The sequence below is a fragment of the Armigeres subalbatus genome, chromosome 3 (genome assembly GCF_024139115.2).
Source record: "Armigeres subalbatus isolate Guangzhou_Male chromosome 3, GZ_Asu_2, whole genome shotgun sequence".
NCBI classification, from domain to species: Eukaryota; Metazoa; Arthropoda; class Insecta; order Diptera; family Culicidae; genus Armigeres; species Armigeres subalbatus.
This window is the reverse complement of record NC_085141.1, coordinates 393,996,746-394,011,988: the sequence shown is the minus strand read 5'-3', so window position 1 is coordinate 394,011,988 and position 15,243 is coordinate 393,996,746. Positions and strand designations below refer to the sequence as shown.

Below are 15,243 nucleotides of genomic sequence, written 5' to 3'. Positions count from 1 at the left end.
ATTCTGACCGGGACAAGCGAAGCAACCGCATCATCGATTGAACAGCACTCACATCGAAGCGACCATCATCAGCAGCCGAAACCTAGCCAGTGGATCAGCAGTCAACCCTACAGACCCGACAAAGCAGCAATGCCGAGTAGATACCGGCAGCAGCAGCAGAGTCGAGCCGAGATCGGCCTGCATCGGTGCTGAGCCGAGACAGGCTGAAGAAAAGCCACATGATGCAGCATGTATGTATGTCCAAAAAACAAACGGTTCTTCAGAGAGCCAATAATAGAGATCAATATCAATGCTTTCAATATCCTTCGGGATAGAAATTGTACTTGGGTGCCAAATCCAATATTCTAGAGATAAAATTTTATGCGTGATTTTCATAAATAGCGTCAAAACTAAAGTGGATAATGATATGGAAATGCTAATATCATCTTCCAAACTTGGACGTACATGTTCATGATAGCATTAGAGGCGAAAGTATAGAATTGATAGTTCCGTTAGGATACGGCAGGCATGAAGAATGTTTTTATAGAAGTCGATTTGAAAGCGAGCGGAGGGCAATATTTGTGATGGCACATATCGCACGACCTTCCTTCTGCCAAGCTCCCGTATGAAGGGGAGGAAGAATATCAGTGTGGAATCTGATATATCTTCACTGGCAAAAGGAAGGTGGTTTGACTTGACTTGACAGTGGATAATTTTTCTGATTTAACCGCGAAGTTGACGAAGGACTTCGCTTGACCATGCCTTTAAAGATTCATAAGATGTCCAAATCTCTCACATAATCTTATTTGGATAAAAAAACACCGATAACAACTCAAACATTAATAAACTATCAATCGAATTTTTCATCAAATGTCGGATTTTTTGGCATTGATAAAAAATATGTAGATAAACATTGTTTGATACTGACCACACACAAAGCGAACGTGACTGATTGATCGTCCCATGTTACCAATTCTAAATCTTATCACCCGAAATCCCATGTCCGGGTGTTTCCATCCTTCTACCATTGACGAATACATAGACGGAGGGGTGGCCATTTTTCCGGGCACCACTATATACCCCTGGGGAGTGACGGATTACAATTATTACAATCACTCGACCATTGAAAAGCCCTCAATTCGAACCACGTCAGTTTGACAACAGTTGTCATTTTCATTTTGTTTACCTCTGATATGTTTTTGGCTAACGATCAATTGCATCATGACATCATCTGTCATGACAGTTCAATGTTTTTCCCTCGCGTGTCGCACAACTTTTTCGGTTGATTTTATTCATTTTATTTAAACAAAGTGTTTGCTTGTCGTGAGCGTTGTTGATGTTTGATGACCATTTATCTGCTACTCGGAAGAAAGAGTATGGACCCCGAGTCCGACGGCTCCCGGCCCGGATCGTCTCTGTCACTACGTAATATCGCCGGCAATGAGGGTGCCGCTGCTAGCTACCCCAAGAGCAAAGTCCCAGGTACCGAGGTGTGCATCGAAGTATAATGTTAATATCTGCATCGAGCACAAAACCTATCAAACGAGCCTCCAGTGGCAGTGTAACCTAACGTGTCGGACCGACAGCAGCAGTGACCGCTGCCTGGTGGCGGTGGAAACAACGCGATGCATCGGCAGCCATTGGGCCCGGTCCCACGGCGGTTGACAACTCCGGCAGTAATAATCACAGCTCGAAGGCCAGCAGTGGCATCTCGGAATGTCAGTTAGCAGTAATTTCAAACGACAGAAGAAGGAGAACACTGCCAGATTAGCCGCACAAAACCAGAGGCCGGCGTCGAGCATAACCAAACCGCTCCAAACCATTCACATCGGCAGATAATTCATCGATCTCCAGCCCGGCGAAACCGCGTAGCACCAGTTCGACCCCGGCAACGGCAACCGGACGGTTGGGCCCAGTGCCGGCGGCATGATGCCAAGGCGGTCCACGACGCTGTACGAGAAGACGTCCTCGACGGAAAAGACAAATGCCATCACGGATAACACCATGGTGAATCTCAATAGTCTTACACCAGCCGTTAATTATTCCAGACAACCGGTTGCATGGCCCAGGAATATTCCATCGCGATCGATTTCTCACCGGGTCAATCCAGATCCCGTAACAGTACGACATATGCCATTGCCGGAACCAACGTAGGCGACTCACCAACGTAATCGGCAAAACTTTCCTGCAAAGACTTACTACCAACTCCAACAGTAAACGCACGATTCGAATGTCCTGCACCAACAGGAACGAAGTAAATTTGTTGTTTTGCGTGCAATTTATCGGAAAGCACGAAAAGGAACCGCTGGCAGTTAGGTTTATTGAGATTGGAAGGAATTTAGAAACGCTCAGGAATTGTACAGAGAAAAAAACTATCTCGTTTTAAAGAATAATCCTGAAAGAATCCCTCCGGCTTGAATGGTTGAATGATTGGTTGATTGGTAAGTCGGCTGGTTAGTTGTTTTGTTGGTTGCTTGAATGGTGGATTAGTTGATTGCTTGGTACATTGTTTGCTTGGTTGATTGGTAGCTAGCTTGAATGGTTGGTTGCTTGATTGATTAGATGCTTATTGGTTGGTTAGTTCATTGGTCTTCTTCTTATTGGCATTACATCCCCACACTGGGACAGAGCCGACTCACAGCTTAGTGTTCATTAAGCACTTCCACAGTTATTAACTGCGAGGTTTCTAAGCCAGGTTACCATTTTAGCATTCGTATATCATGAGGCTAGCACGATGATTCTTTTATGCCCAAGGAAGTCGAGACAATTTCCAATCCGAAAATTACCTAGACCGGCACCGGGAATCGAACCCAGCCACCCTCAGCATGGTCTTGCTTTGTAGCCGCGCGTCTTACCGCACGGCTAAGGAGGGCCCACTAGTTCATTGGTAGCTTGCTTAAATGGTTTATTGGTTGGTTGATTGATTGGTTTGTTGCTTGATTGATTGGAAGTGGGCTTGAATAGTAGGTTGCTCGATTGGTTAGCTGGTTACTTGATTCGTTAGTTATTTGATTGATTGGTTGCTTTGTTGGTTGAATGGTTAGTTGCTTGATTGGTTAGCTGGTTACTTGATTCGTTAGTTATTTGATTGATTGGTTGCTTTGTTGGTTGAATGGTTAGTTGCTTGATTGGTTAATTCGTTGCTCTAACGTCCTCTAACGGATCCTCAAAAAGCGGATTAGTCTGGTCGCGTTATCCATATCACCCAGTGTTTCTGAACAGAGAGGGGCTCGTTCCTTTTCTCAACTAACATTTTTTATTAATAATAAATTGATATATGGATAATAAACTTGTTTATGGAAATAAATATATAAATATGAATCTTTTTGTTCTGAATAAATAAATAAATGTGTAATAAATTACCGTAATGATTACGAATACATACCTATTTTAAGATCACTTCAAAACGAACTTTTGTTGAGAGGCCCGACGATCCATATTGTTATACATCAATCGACTTGATGCTTGATTGCTTGGTAGATTGGTAGCTTGTTTGACTGGTTGGTTACTTGATTGGTTGGTTGATTATTTGGTTGGCTGCTGCTTGATTTGTTAGTTGGTAGTATGGTATGATTGATTGGTTGGTTGCTTGACAGATTGATTGATTGGTTAGTCGGCTGGTTAGTTGATTATTTGTTTTGTTGGTTGCTTGGTTGATTAGTTAATAAGTTGATTGGTAGCTTGCTTGAATGGTTGGTTGCTTGATTCGTTGGTTATTTGGTTGGTTGGTTGCAGCTTGATTTGTTAGTTGGAAGAATGGTTGATTGGTTGGTTGCTTGATTATTAGTTGGTTGCCAATCCAACCAACCAATCAGGTTATATGATTGATTGGTTGCTTGACTGGTTGATTGATTGGTTGGTCGGCTGGTTAGTTGATACTGTTTTGTTCAACCGTCTAAGACGAGTTTTATTACCATTATTTTGATATCTTTGCAGATACGTATTTCGACCACAACTGTGTGGTCGTATTCAGTGTCTCGTACTCGACTGTTTTGTTGCTTGCTTGATTAGTTCGTTGGTTGAATAATTGATTGGTTGATTGGTAGATTGCTTGATTGATTGGTTGGTTATTTGGTTGATCGGTTGATTGGTTGCTGCTTGATTTGTTAGGTGGTAGAATGGTTGTTTGGTTGGTTGGTTGCTTGATTGTTGATTGGTTCTCAATCTTACCAACTAATAAGGTTATTTGGTTCATTGGTTGCTTGACTGGTTGATTGATTAGTTGCTTGATTGGTTGGTCGGCTGGTTAGTTCATATGTTGTTTTGTTGGTTGTTTCAATGGTTGCTTGGTTGATTATTAGTTGGTTGGTTGCTTGATTGTTTGGTAGATTGGTAGCTTGCCTGAATGGCTGATTGCTGGATTAGTTGATTGTTTGCTTTACTGGTTGATTGAATGGTTGGTCGGCTGGCTAGTTGATTAGTTGTTTTGTTGGTTGCTTGAATGGTTGATTGGTTGGTTGCTTATTTGGTTGATTAGCTTGTTGGTTGCTTGATTTGTTAGTTGATTGATTGGTTGCTTATTTGGTTGCTTGATTGGTTGACTGGTTGGTTGGTTGGTTGCTTGATTTGTTAGTTGGTTGAATTGTTATTTGCTTAATTGGTTAATTAGTTGCCCAATTGATTGATTAGTAGGTTATTTGGTTGATTGGTTGCTTGATTGATTGATTGATTGGTTGGTCGGCTGGTTAGTTGATTAGTTGGTTTGTTGGATGCTTGAATGGTTGATTGGATGGTTGCTTATTTGGTTGATTAGCTTGTTGGTTGATTGGTTGATTAGTTAGTTGTTTGATTGGTAGCTTGCTTGATTGGTTGGTTGCTGGATTAGTTAATTGATTGATGGTTGGTTACTTGTTTGGTTGATTGGTTGCTTTACTTGATTGATTGGTTGTGGTTATTTAGTTGATTGGTTGCTTGATTGGTTGGTTGGTTGGTTGCTTGATTAGTTGGTTGGTTGCTTGATTGCTTGGTTGATTATTTGGTTGATTGCTGTTTGATTTGTTAGTTGGTAGTATGGTTGATTGGTTGGTTGCTTGACAGGTTGATTGATTGGTTAGTAGGCTGGTTAGTTGATTAGTTGTTTTGTTGGCTGCTTGGTTGATTGGTTAATAAGTTGATTGCTGGATTGGTTGGTTATTTAGTTGATTGGTTGTTTGATTGGTGATTCGTTGGTTGCTTGATTGTTGGTTGGTTGCTTGACTGGTTGATTGATTAGTTGCTTGATTGGTTAGTTGGTTGGTTGTTTGATTGGTTGGTTGCTTGATTTGTTAGTTGATAGATTCGTTGGTTATTTGGTTAGTTGGTTGCTGCTTGATTTGTTAGTTGGAAGAATGGTTGATTGGTTGGTTGCTTTTTTTTTATTGATTCCTTGATTGGTTGATAATTTGGTTGATTGGTTGCTTGACTGGTTAATTGATTGGTTGGTCGGCTGGTTAGTTGATTAGTTGTTTTGTTGGTTGCTTCAATGGTTGCTTGGTTGGTTGATTAGTTGATTCGTTGTCGATTGGCAGCTTGCTTGAATGGCCGATAGCTGGATTAGTTGGTTGGTAGCTTAATTGGTTGGTTATTTGGTTGATGGGTTTGCTTTACCGTTTGATTGAATGGTTGGTCGGCTGATTGGTTGATTAGTTGTTTTTTGGTTTCTTGATTGGTTGATTAGTTGATTGATTGATTGATTGGTTGGTTGTTTTGATTTGTTAGTTGGCAGAACTGTTGATTAGTTGGTTCCTTGATAGTTGGCTGGTTGCTTCATTGTTTGTTGGTTGCTTGGTTGGTTATTTGGTTGATTGGTGGCTTGATTGGATAATCCAGCAATCAGCCATTCACGCAAGCTACCAATCAATCTAGCAACGACTCAACTAATCAACCAACCAAGCAACCCACAAAACAACATATCAACTAACCAGCCGACGAGCCAATCAACCAAGCAAACCAAATTACCAACCAATCAATCAATCAACCAACAATGAAGCAACCAACCAATCAACCATTCTACCATCTAACAAATCAAGCAACAATCAACCAACCCATCAACCAAATATCTAACCAATCAATCAACTAACCATTCAAGCAAGCTATCAATCAACTTATTAACCAATCAACCAAGCAACCAACCAAACAACTAATCAACTAACCAGCCGACTAACCAATCAAGCAATTAACCAATCAACCAGTAAAGCAACCAACCAACAATAAAGCAACCAACAATTCAAGCAAGCTACCAATCAACCAAGCAATTAAGCAACCAACCAGCTAATCAACCAATCAAGCAAACCAACCAATAACCAATCAAACAACCAATCAAATAAATAACCAACCAATCAACTAACCAACCAATCTAGCAATCAACTTATTAATCAATCAACCAAGCAGCCAACAAAACAACTAATCAACTAACCAGATTACTAACCAATCAATCAACCTATTAAGCAACCAACCAATCAACCATACTACCAACTAACAAATCAAGCAGCAACCAACCAACTAATCAACCAAGCAATCAAGCAAACCAACCAACCAACCAATCAAGCAACCAACCAATTAAGCAAGCAAACCAATCAACCAACTAACAAATCAACCAATCAACCAACAAGCTAATCAACCAAATAAGCAACCAACCAATCAACCATTCTACCAACTAACAAATCAAGCAGCAACCAATCAACCGATCAACCAAATAACCAACCAATCAATCAACCAACCAATCAACCAATCAATTATCCAACCTACGAACTAATCAAGCAAGCAACAAAACATTCGAGTCAAGTACGAGACACTGAATACGACTACACAGCTGTGGTCGAAATACGTATCTGCAAAGATATCAAAATAATTGGTGGAATTAAATGGAGAGTCCTAAACTCGTCTTGAACGGTTGAACAAAACAGTATCAACTAACCAGCCGACCAACCAATCAATCAACCAGGCAACCAACCAATCAATCAAATAACCTGATTGGTTGGTTGGATTGGCAACCAACCAACAATCAATTGGTTGATTAGTTGTTTTTTTTGGTTTCTTGATTGGTTGATTAGTTGATTGATTGATTGATTGGTTGAATATGCTTGATTAGTTAGTTGGTAGAACTGTTGATTAGTTGGTTCCTTGATAGTTGGCTGGTTGCTTAATTGGTTGGTTGATTGCTTCTTTGTTTGTTGGTTGCTTGGTTGTTTATTTAGTTGATTGGTTGCTTGATTGGCTAATCCAGCAATCAGCAATTCAAGCAAGCTACCAATCAATCAAGCAACGAATCAACTAATCAACCAACCAAGCAACCATTGAAGCAACGAACAAAACAACATATCAATAACCAGCCGACCAGCCAATCAAGCAACCAAATAATCAACCAGTCTAGCAACCAATCAACCAAATTACCAACCAATCAATCAATCAACCAACAATGAAGCAACCATCCAATCAACCATTCTACCAACTAACAAATCAAGCAGCAACCAACCAACCCATCAACCAAATAACTAACCAATCAAGCAACCTAGCAATCAACTTATTAACCAATCAACCAAGAAACTAACAAAACAACTAATCAACTAACCAGCCGACCAACAATCAATCAACCAGTCAAGCAACCAACCAACTATAAACCATTCAACAGTTCTACCAACTAACAAATCAAGCAGCAACCAAACAATCAATCAATCATTCTATCAACTAACAAATCAAGCAACCAACCAACTAATCTACCAATCAAGCAATCAACAAAACAACTAATCAACCCATCAAGCAACCGACCAACAATCAACCAACCAACTAATCAACCAATCAACTAATCAATCAACCAATCAACTGAATAATTAACTAGTCAACGATTCCAACAACCAACCAATCAAGCAAGCCACCAATCAACCAACAAAACAACTAATCAACAAACCAGCCGACCAACCAATCAAGCAAGCAATCAACCAACCAATCAATTATTCTACCATCTAACAAATCAAGCAGCAATCAATCAAATAACCAACCATTCAAGCAAACTACCAATCAACCAAGCAATCAAGCAACCCACCATTCAAGCAAGCTACCAATCAACCAAGCAATCATTCAACCAACCAACTAATCAACCATTCAAGCAACCAACAAAACAACATATAAACTAACGAGCCGACCAACCAATCAATCAATCAGTCAAGCAACCAATCAACCAAATTACCAACCAATCAAGTAATCAATAAACAAAAAGGAACCAACCAATTAACCATTCTTCCAACTAACAAATCAAGCAGCAAACCAACTAACCAAATAACCAACTTATCAATCAACTAACTAATCAAACAACCAACCATTCAAGCAAGCTACCAATTAACTAATTAACCAATCAACCAATCAAGCAACCAAAAAACAAATAATCAACTAACCAGCCGACTAACCAATCAAGCAACCAACCAATCAACCAGTTAAGCAACCAACCAACAATCAAGCAACCAACAATTAATGCAAGCTACCAATCAACCAAGCAACCAACCAGCGAATCAACCAACCATTCTACAAACTAACAAATCGAGCAGCAACCCATAAACCAAATTACTAATCAACCAAACGACCATCCATTCAAGCATGCTATCAATCAACCAACCAACCAATAATCAAGCAACCAACCAACTAATCAATCAATCAAGCAAACAACCAATTAGCCATCCAAGCAACCAACAAAACAACTAATCAACTAACCAGTCGACCAACTAATCAAGAAACCAATCAACCAACCAGTCAAGCAACCTATCAATCAAATAACCAACCAATTAACCAAATAACAAAACAACTAATCAACTAACCAGCCGACCAACAATCAATCAACCAGTCAGGCAACCAACCAACTATCAACCATTCAACAGTTCTACCAACTAACAAATCAAGCAGCAATCAACCAATCAATCAATCATTCTACCAACTAACAAATCAAGCAACCAACCAACTAATCTACCACTGCTCTTCGAGAACGATGGTGTTGTTCCGTTATCAGCAAAATCGATACGAATACGACGATCCGGTGCCCCTAACAGGAACCCATGGAACACATAAAAAATTGTTGGTAACAATGTAAGAATCGTTGGTAAAATTAAGAAAATCAGTTAGTGATTTTCAGTAGAAAGTATAACATTGTTGAAATAATAATTGTAAAAATGTTACTTTGATATGAACTTCAACTAGAGCCAACCTTTTAAAATAACAGTTTTCTCTCAAAACAACGTTAATTTAACTTTTAAAATAACAATGTGCCTTTTATATTAGAATCAACAATGAAACTTTCGAAATAACAAGATTTGTGCATTTTCAATTTCAATTAAATTCACATATTTATTTAAAAATAATTATTGCATTTATATGCTCATTGTGTGTCTTGAACAGTACCGAAGTCCAGTGCCATATCCTTGCTGTTCATCATTTCATAACCGCCGTTAACATTATTGCGATAGTTGTGCTGGTGGTGTATCGGTCAGTCTACGTAGCGGTTGTAATCCATGTGATAATTGTGTGCACTAATGTCCATTGCTACTGTCGTCCGGTGGTTGCGTATAACCAATGATGAATACGTTGGTGGTACCAGCATAATCGTGCTCAATATATTCTGCTTGACTCCTTTCGTTGCTCGCCAGACTCCTACGACGAGGGCCACCTTCCGCAGTGTCCAAGTGTTCTAGCGCTTGATAACTTCACGGATTTACCAGACTGGGAGTACAGTTCCATCCGGCCCTTAAAGTCGAGTTCCTCGAGTAGATGATCCGTTTCCACCCGGTTCTCAAGCTTACGGCAATCGTTCAGCTGATTTACTTTTCCCTTTCCGTCACACGAGATTCTGTCTCCTGCTGGGTTTTTTTGGTTGCGGAGGTTTGCCTTTTTCATTGACCTGAAAATAAGTTATAATCATCAGGATTTTTATATCATTATTAAATCACAAATTACGTACCTGCAGCAGAATAAACATTCAGCAACCCAGCCGACGACGGAACCGCTAGGAATAGTGACAGGGGAAAAGTCGAGCCAGTACCGGATGACGGCAGTTTATGCGGCCTTCGGTGGATGCATGAAGAATCAGTTTGTTGGATTGTCATGATGGAGGGACCTATCGTTGGCTGGCGGGGTGACTGGTCTTCCCTTCCAGTGGCCTGAGATTCCGTTCTCGTTTTCCTGGGGCTTTCCGACTTGACGGTTAGTATCAGTTCCAGCATTTCGCAACCCGATTCGACGAGGAAACAACTACCTATAAGTGATGAACTTATGAATAAATCATCAAAATAAACATCTGACTTTACTTACATTACCGGAGCCGCTATGGTGGTGACAGGGTAAACGTCGACAGTGCTTGATGGCGGCCTTCGGTAGCTGCTCGTGAATCGGTGCATACGCATTTCCTTCACAGCAGCCGTAGCAGCATCAATATAATCGTACAGAATGTAGGCCTGGGTGTCCCCTTTGTTATATTCGATCTTTTTGATGGCACCAAAACGGTCGAACTCACGCTCATGTAATGTTTTCGATACGGATTCAAGACAAAATTTTCAAAACGACTTATCTGTTTTGTAAACAAAGATTCAAACGACGATTTGACGAATCGGATAGCTCCCACGCAACCAACACCATCAACAGGTAGCGGAAACCTTCATCTACCTATTGATGGTACTGGTTTGCGTGGAGAGCAAACATATTCGTCAAATCGTCGTTTGAATCTTTGTTTACAAGTAGACAAGTCGTTTTGAAAATGTTGTCTTGGATTAATATTTATGCACGATGCAAAACCGAAACGACGTCGCAAGGTGAGGCAGAAAGGCAGAAAAACAAACAGACAAACTGTCAAAACGTCAAGAGGGTAAGTCAGCGCTCGTAAAATATTTATGTATAATGTAATTCATCACCCACGAGGGGTATTTTCTTCAAAATGAAGAAGAAGACATGGTGCCTGATTTTCTGATGGCTTTGTACCGGACATTTCGGTCTATGTATTCGTCAATGCTTCTACTACTAACAATGTTGACTCAGAAAAGAACACGTACTTCCCACCTGAACTGCAATTCTAAGCTCGCTTGCCCGGCTTATTGGCCTGTATCTAGCGAAAAGTTTCGTTAGGAAATAGACGCCAGCAGCGAACAACAAGCGTAAAAAAGAAGAAGCCCTTCTCGAACGCGTTGATGATGATGACGCTTTGGTTGACAAAGAAGCGGGATACAAGACACTAGCTGATTGGCCCACCAATTGGGAAACAGAGAGGGCTCAAGGCTCTAAGGGCCAATTTCTTCACCTGCACTTATAAATTAAACGAGGTTTAAACTTGGTTTAGTATTTTTTCGATTTCTTCACCCTCACTCAACTACTAAACGTGGCTTATCAAACGTCACGTTTAAGATAAGCGAGGTTCAATTTAAACGATGGTTTGACATCGCTTAAGAGCGCTAAGCGCAGAAGATTGTAGAATTTGACAATTATATTTTAAAAATTCTGGAAGGTATCAAAAGTACAAATTTAAAATGAACTCACGACGCCAGCACATTTGGGATCGCCCTCGTTGGAGATATTTCGAAAGTGATAGTGAAGATGAGGAGGATATTATTGGCTTACAATTAGCACGTCGTCAGTATAAAATGCGCACTCGTATAAGTATTGATACCTGGGATGATCAGGATTTTTTATGAGATTCCGCCTTCAAAAAGTACCGTCACAATGGTCTTGGAAATAATTCGTCCTAGCTTAGAAGTTGATGAAACAAGGTGAGTTTCCGTGTTAAATGACCACAGATTTCATAATATTTAATTTAATCTGATTGAATTTCTAACATATAGATCACGGCACATTCACCCAATGGTGCAACTATTGATAACACTTCGGTTTTATGCACTGGGATCTATGCAGATAGCTATTGCCGATTTTGCTGGAGTATGTGTTTCGTCCGTTTGCCGCATTATTCAGCGTGTTTCGTTGGCATTAGCTGAACAACGTCAGCGCTTCATTCAGATGCCAAGCACCCAAAGTCAATTACTCGCTGCAAGTCGCGATTTTTACAGCATTGCTAAATTTCCTCGAACTATTGGTGAGATTGATTGTACATGTCAAGATACAATCACCCGGAGGTGATCATGCTGAGAATTATCGAAATCGCAAATCATGGTTCTCACTAAATGTACAAACAGTGAGTTCAGCAAATCTAAAAGTTTTGAATATAGTTGCAAGATGGCCAGGAGCATCGCACGACCAGCACATTTTTAATAACTCAACTTTAAAATGCAACTTGAACGAGGTGATTATGGACATTTCATACTTGTCGGTGATTCCGGATATCGTAACACCAAATACTTGGCCACACCTTTCCTTCGATGTGAATCGCCAACTGAAGCTCTGTACAACGAAAGTCAAATTCGTACCCGAAATGTCGTGGAACGGTCATATGGCGTGCTGAAGCGTAGATTTCCAGTTTTATCTTTGGGTATGCGTGTTAGAATATCTACAGTTCAACTAATTATTGTAGCTTGTGCGGTATTGCATAACATAGCAATTGATGCGAAGGAATCTGAACCACCTGAAGAAATCGAAGGTTTTGAGGAAATGTTGACCGCGACTATTGTTCCGGATTGCCCAAACATGGAGAGAAGCGCAACAGGTTGTGTTCGTGAACATTTAGTTCGACAATATTTTCTCAACTTTAAACCCATTATGACATACCTAAGTTCCTCAGTTGCTTTAAATAGAAAGGCCAAGAGCTACAGTAAAACAAAATTTATGTACACTTCCTAAATTTCATCAGTAGAGTATACGATAACCTCAACGATAACATCGCTAACGTGTTTTATGAATTGTCGGTTCCGAGTTAGTCTTAAATGTGTCGTACGATAACTCTTTTGCATGGTACGAATAAACTTCTAATGAATCTTCACTGGCCATTTGACTAGACTTATTTCTCGTCATTTATAAAAATCATCACCTTACAAAATAACGAATTTCGGGGTTTCGGGAGTGGCCCTGGTCAATGAGTTCTACCGGCATTTACATAATTATCAGAATTTATTCGTCAGAAATCGTGGAGAGCAGTTGCATGACACGTTTTGAAAACACATGATTTTCCCTTTCCCGTTAGTGCAGGTAGCGCGTGAATTAGGTACCTACTCGTCAAAACCTTATTTGTTATTAAATAACACAAATTTTGTGATATTTTGTTGATAAAAGTAAAACGGAAATCATTTCATATCAATGAATTATTAGCAGTGGCTGGTTTCCTATCCGCCGCTGCCAGCATCCAGGCGCTATCGTATATGCGTAAATAGCCAGCATTAGTTAACCGCCAAAAAATTGTACGGCGAAAGACATTTAACGCGGATTTTCTCAAAAGTGGGAACTTTTTCGAGAAAAATATTTGGTACCAGTTATGTAGGAAGGTATCTGCTACTACGCTTAACAAAAATACTTTTTCGATAAATCTCGGGTACTTATTCAAAAGGACGTATATGATTTTGTAAACAAAGATTCAAACGTCGATTTGTTCAATCTGATAGCACTCCCACGCAAACCATCACCACAGACAGGTAGGGGAAGTCTTCGGCTGCCTGTTAGTGTTGTCGTTTTGCGTGGAGAGCCATCAGATTGGACAAATCGACGTTGGAATCTTTATTTACAAAATCACATACGTCCTTTTGAATAAGTACCCGAGAAATACTGATTTCAAAAAGTTAACTTATAGTGTGCCGCTGTTAACACTCTCAATATGGGTGATTTATTCATACATACATTTGTTGAAGGATATCCTAAGGGTCTGTTCAAATATTACGTAACGCACTAGGGGTGGGTGGTTGTTTGATTTTGCAAGGTGCTACTGTCATAATTTTGCCTACTCAACATCGAAACAACATGATATTGTTTGTTTATGTTTTTGTCTCGAACAAAGGCGGTAAACATCAGAGTTAAAGGCATCAACATCAACAAGATTCTTGCGAAAAAGAAGTGTATTAATGCCAAAATCGGACATTTGTGCATGGAAAACCGTGGTTTAGCAAAACAGGTAGGCTTAATCTTCGTCTTCCAACATGATTTGCGCTTCTCAACATTCTTTAATATGTTCATTGCAGGATTCTGAAAAATAAGATAGCCCGTTGTTGCATATCGATACTCTCCGGTACATATTGTTCGGATCTGCCAGACTACAAAACTATGGCCACGATGTTTCCCCGGAAGTGATTTCGTGTTTGCTAGAGATGAATCTGATACCTGCAGCAGTTTTCCCACGCAGGAGCGCAGTGGAGCAAGTTAACTAATCATACTTTGTGAGACATTTTGTTCAATTCATGTAGACGATGGTTTAAAGAATGTAAAAATGTGTAAATAATGTGTGCAAAATAAAAAAACAATTTCTCTATTATGTCGCCCAAGAATCAATTGCTCATCTGTTACTCAATTTCAAATCAGGATTCCATCCCACTCCCCAAGCATTCACTGCATTTCGTTTAATTTCGTTCGCTAATTTTATTTTACTATTCCCTTCTGTATCACTACGATCTTTACTCATCCCAGCATTGGTTTTTCTCCTTTTTTCCAAAATAAAAGGTTTTCCTGCATCACCTGCAATAAATAATTGGAGTCCTAAAAGATTGGTTTTGATTTGACTGTGGAATACAAGAATATCCAAAGCACAGCATCCAAAGTAAGCATTCATATGAAATATATGAAACATATGATGTTTAATACATTCAACAAATAATAAATATATTACTATTGCATTAAAAAAAGAAAACAACAAAATAATTGCAAGTCTTTGTTGAAGAATCGTTAATTGTCGGAAATATGTCTTTTTGTACAACAATCCGCTTACTCCAATAAACATTTTTTAGGGTAAACGTTACAATAAGTGGGTACCAAAATCCAAAGTACCAAAACACATGTTGGGAAGATGGGTTATCTATGGAATTTGACAGCTGTGTCGTCCCTCTGGATTTTGTTACGCTTTGTTACGCAAAATATAGGGGGTGGGGGTCCTTCGAAATATTGTTACGCGTAACAAATTATTTGCAAAGAGAAAAAATATTTTAAAAATTAAAAAATATTCATTATGTTTGAAAAAGCATAAAATATGCAATAGATAATAATGTATGGCACAGTCCTTCAAATTTTATTAAAATAAAGACCTTTTTTAAAAAAAATATGATTTGTTACGCGTTACGCATAGGGGTGGGGTGGTTCTGAAATTTGTTACGGATTGTTACGAGGGGGTGGGGGGTTCTTAAAAACAACGTTTTTTGCGTTACGTAATATTTGAACAGACCCTAATTGTCGTGT

At 39.5% G+C, this 15,243-nt stretch overlaps 1 long non-coding RNA gene across 1 annotated transcript; it reads right to left on the bottom strand.

Moving 5' to 3' along the window:
* Positions 1-9,793: 9,793 nt before the first annotated feature.
* On the bottom strand, positions 9,794-10,548 carry LOC134223965 (uncharacterized). Its single transcript, XR_009982794.1, has 3 exons — positions 10,249-10,548; positions 9,899-10,192; positions 9,794-9,838 (listed from the first exon to the last, which is right to left on the bottom strand). It is a non-coding gene; the product is annotated as an uncharacterized LOC134223965 (long non-coding RNA).
* Positions 10,549-15,243: the final 4,695 nt, after the last annotated feature.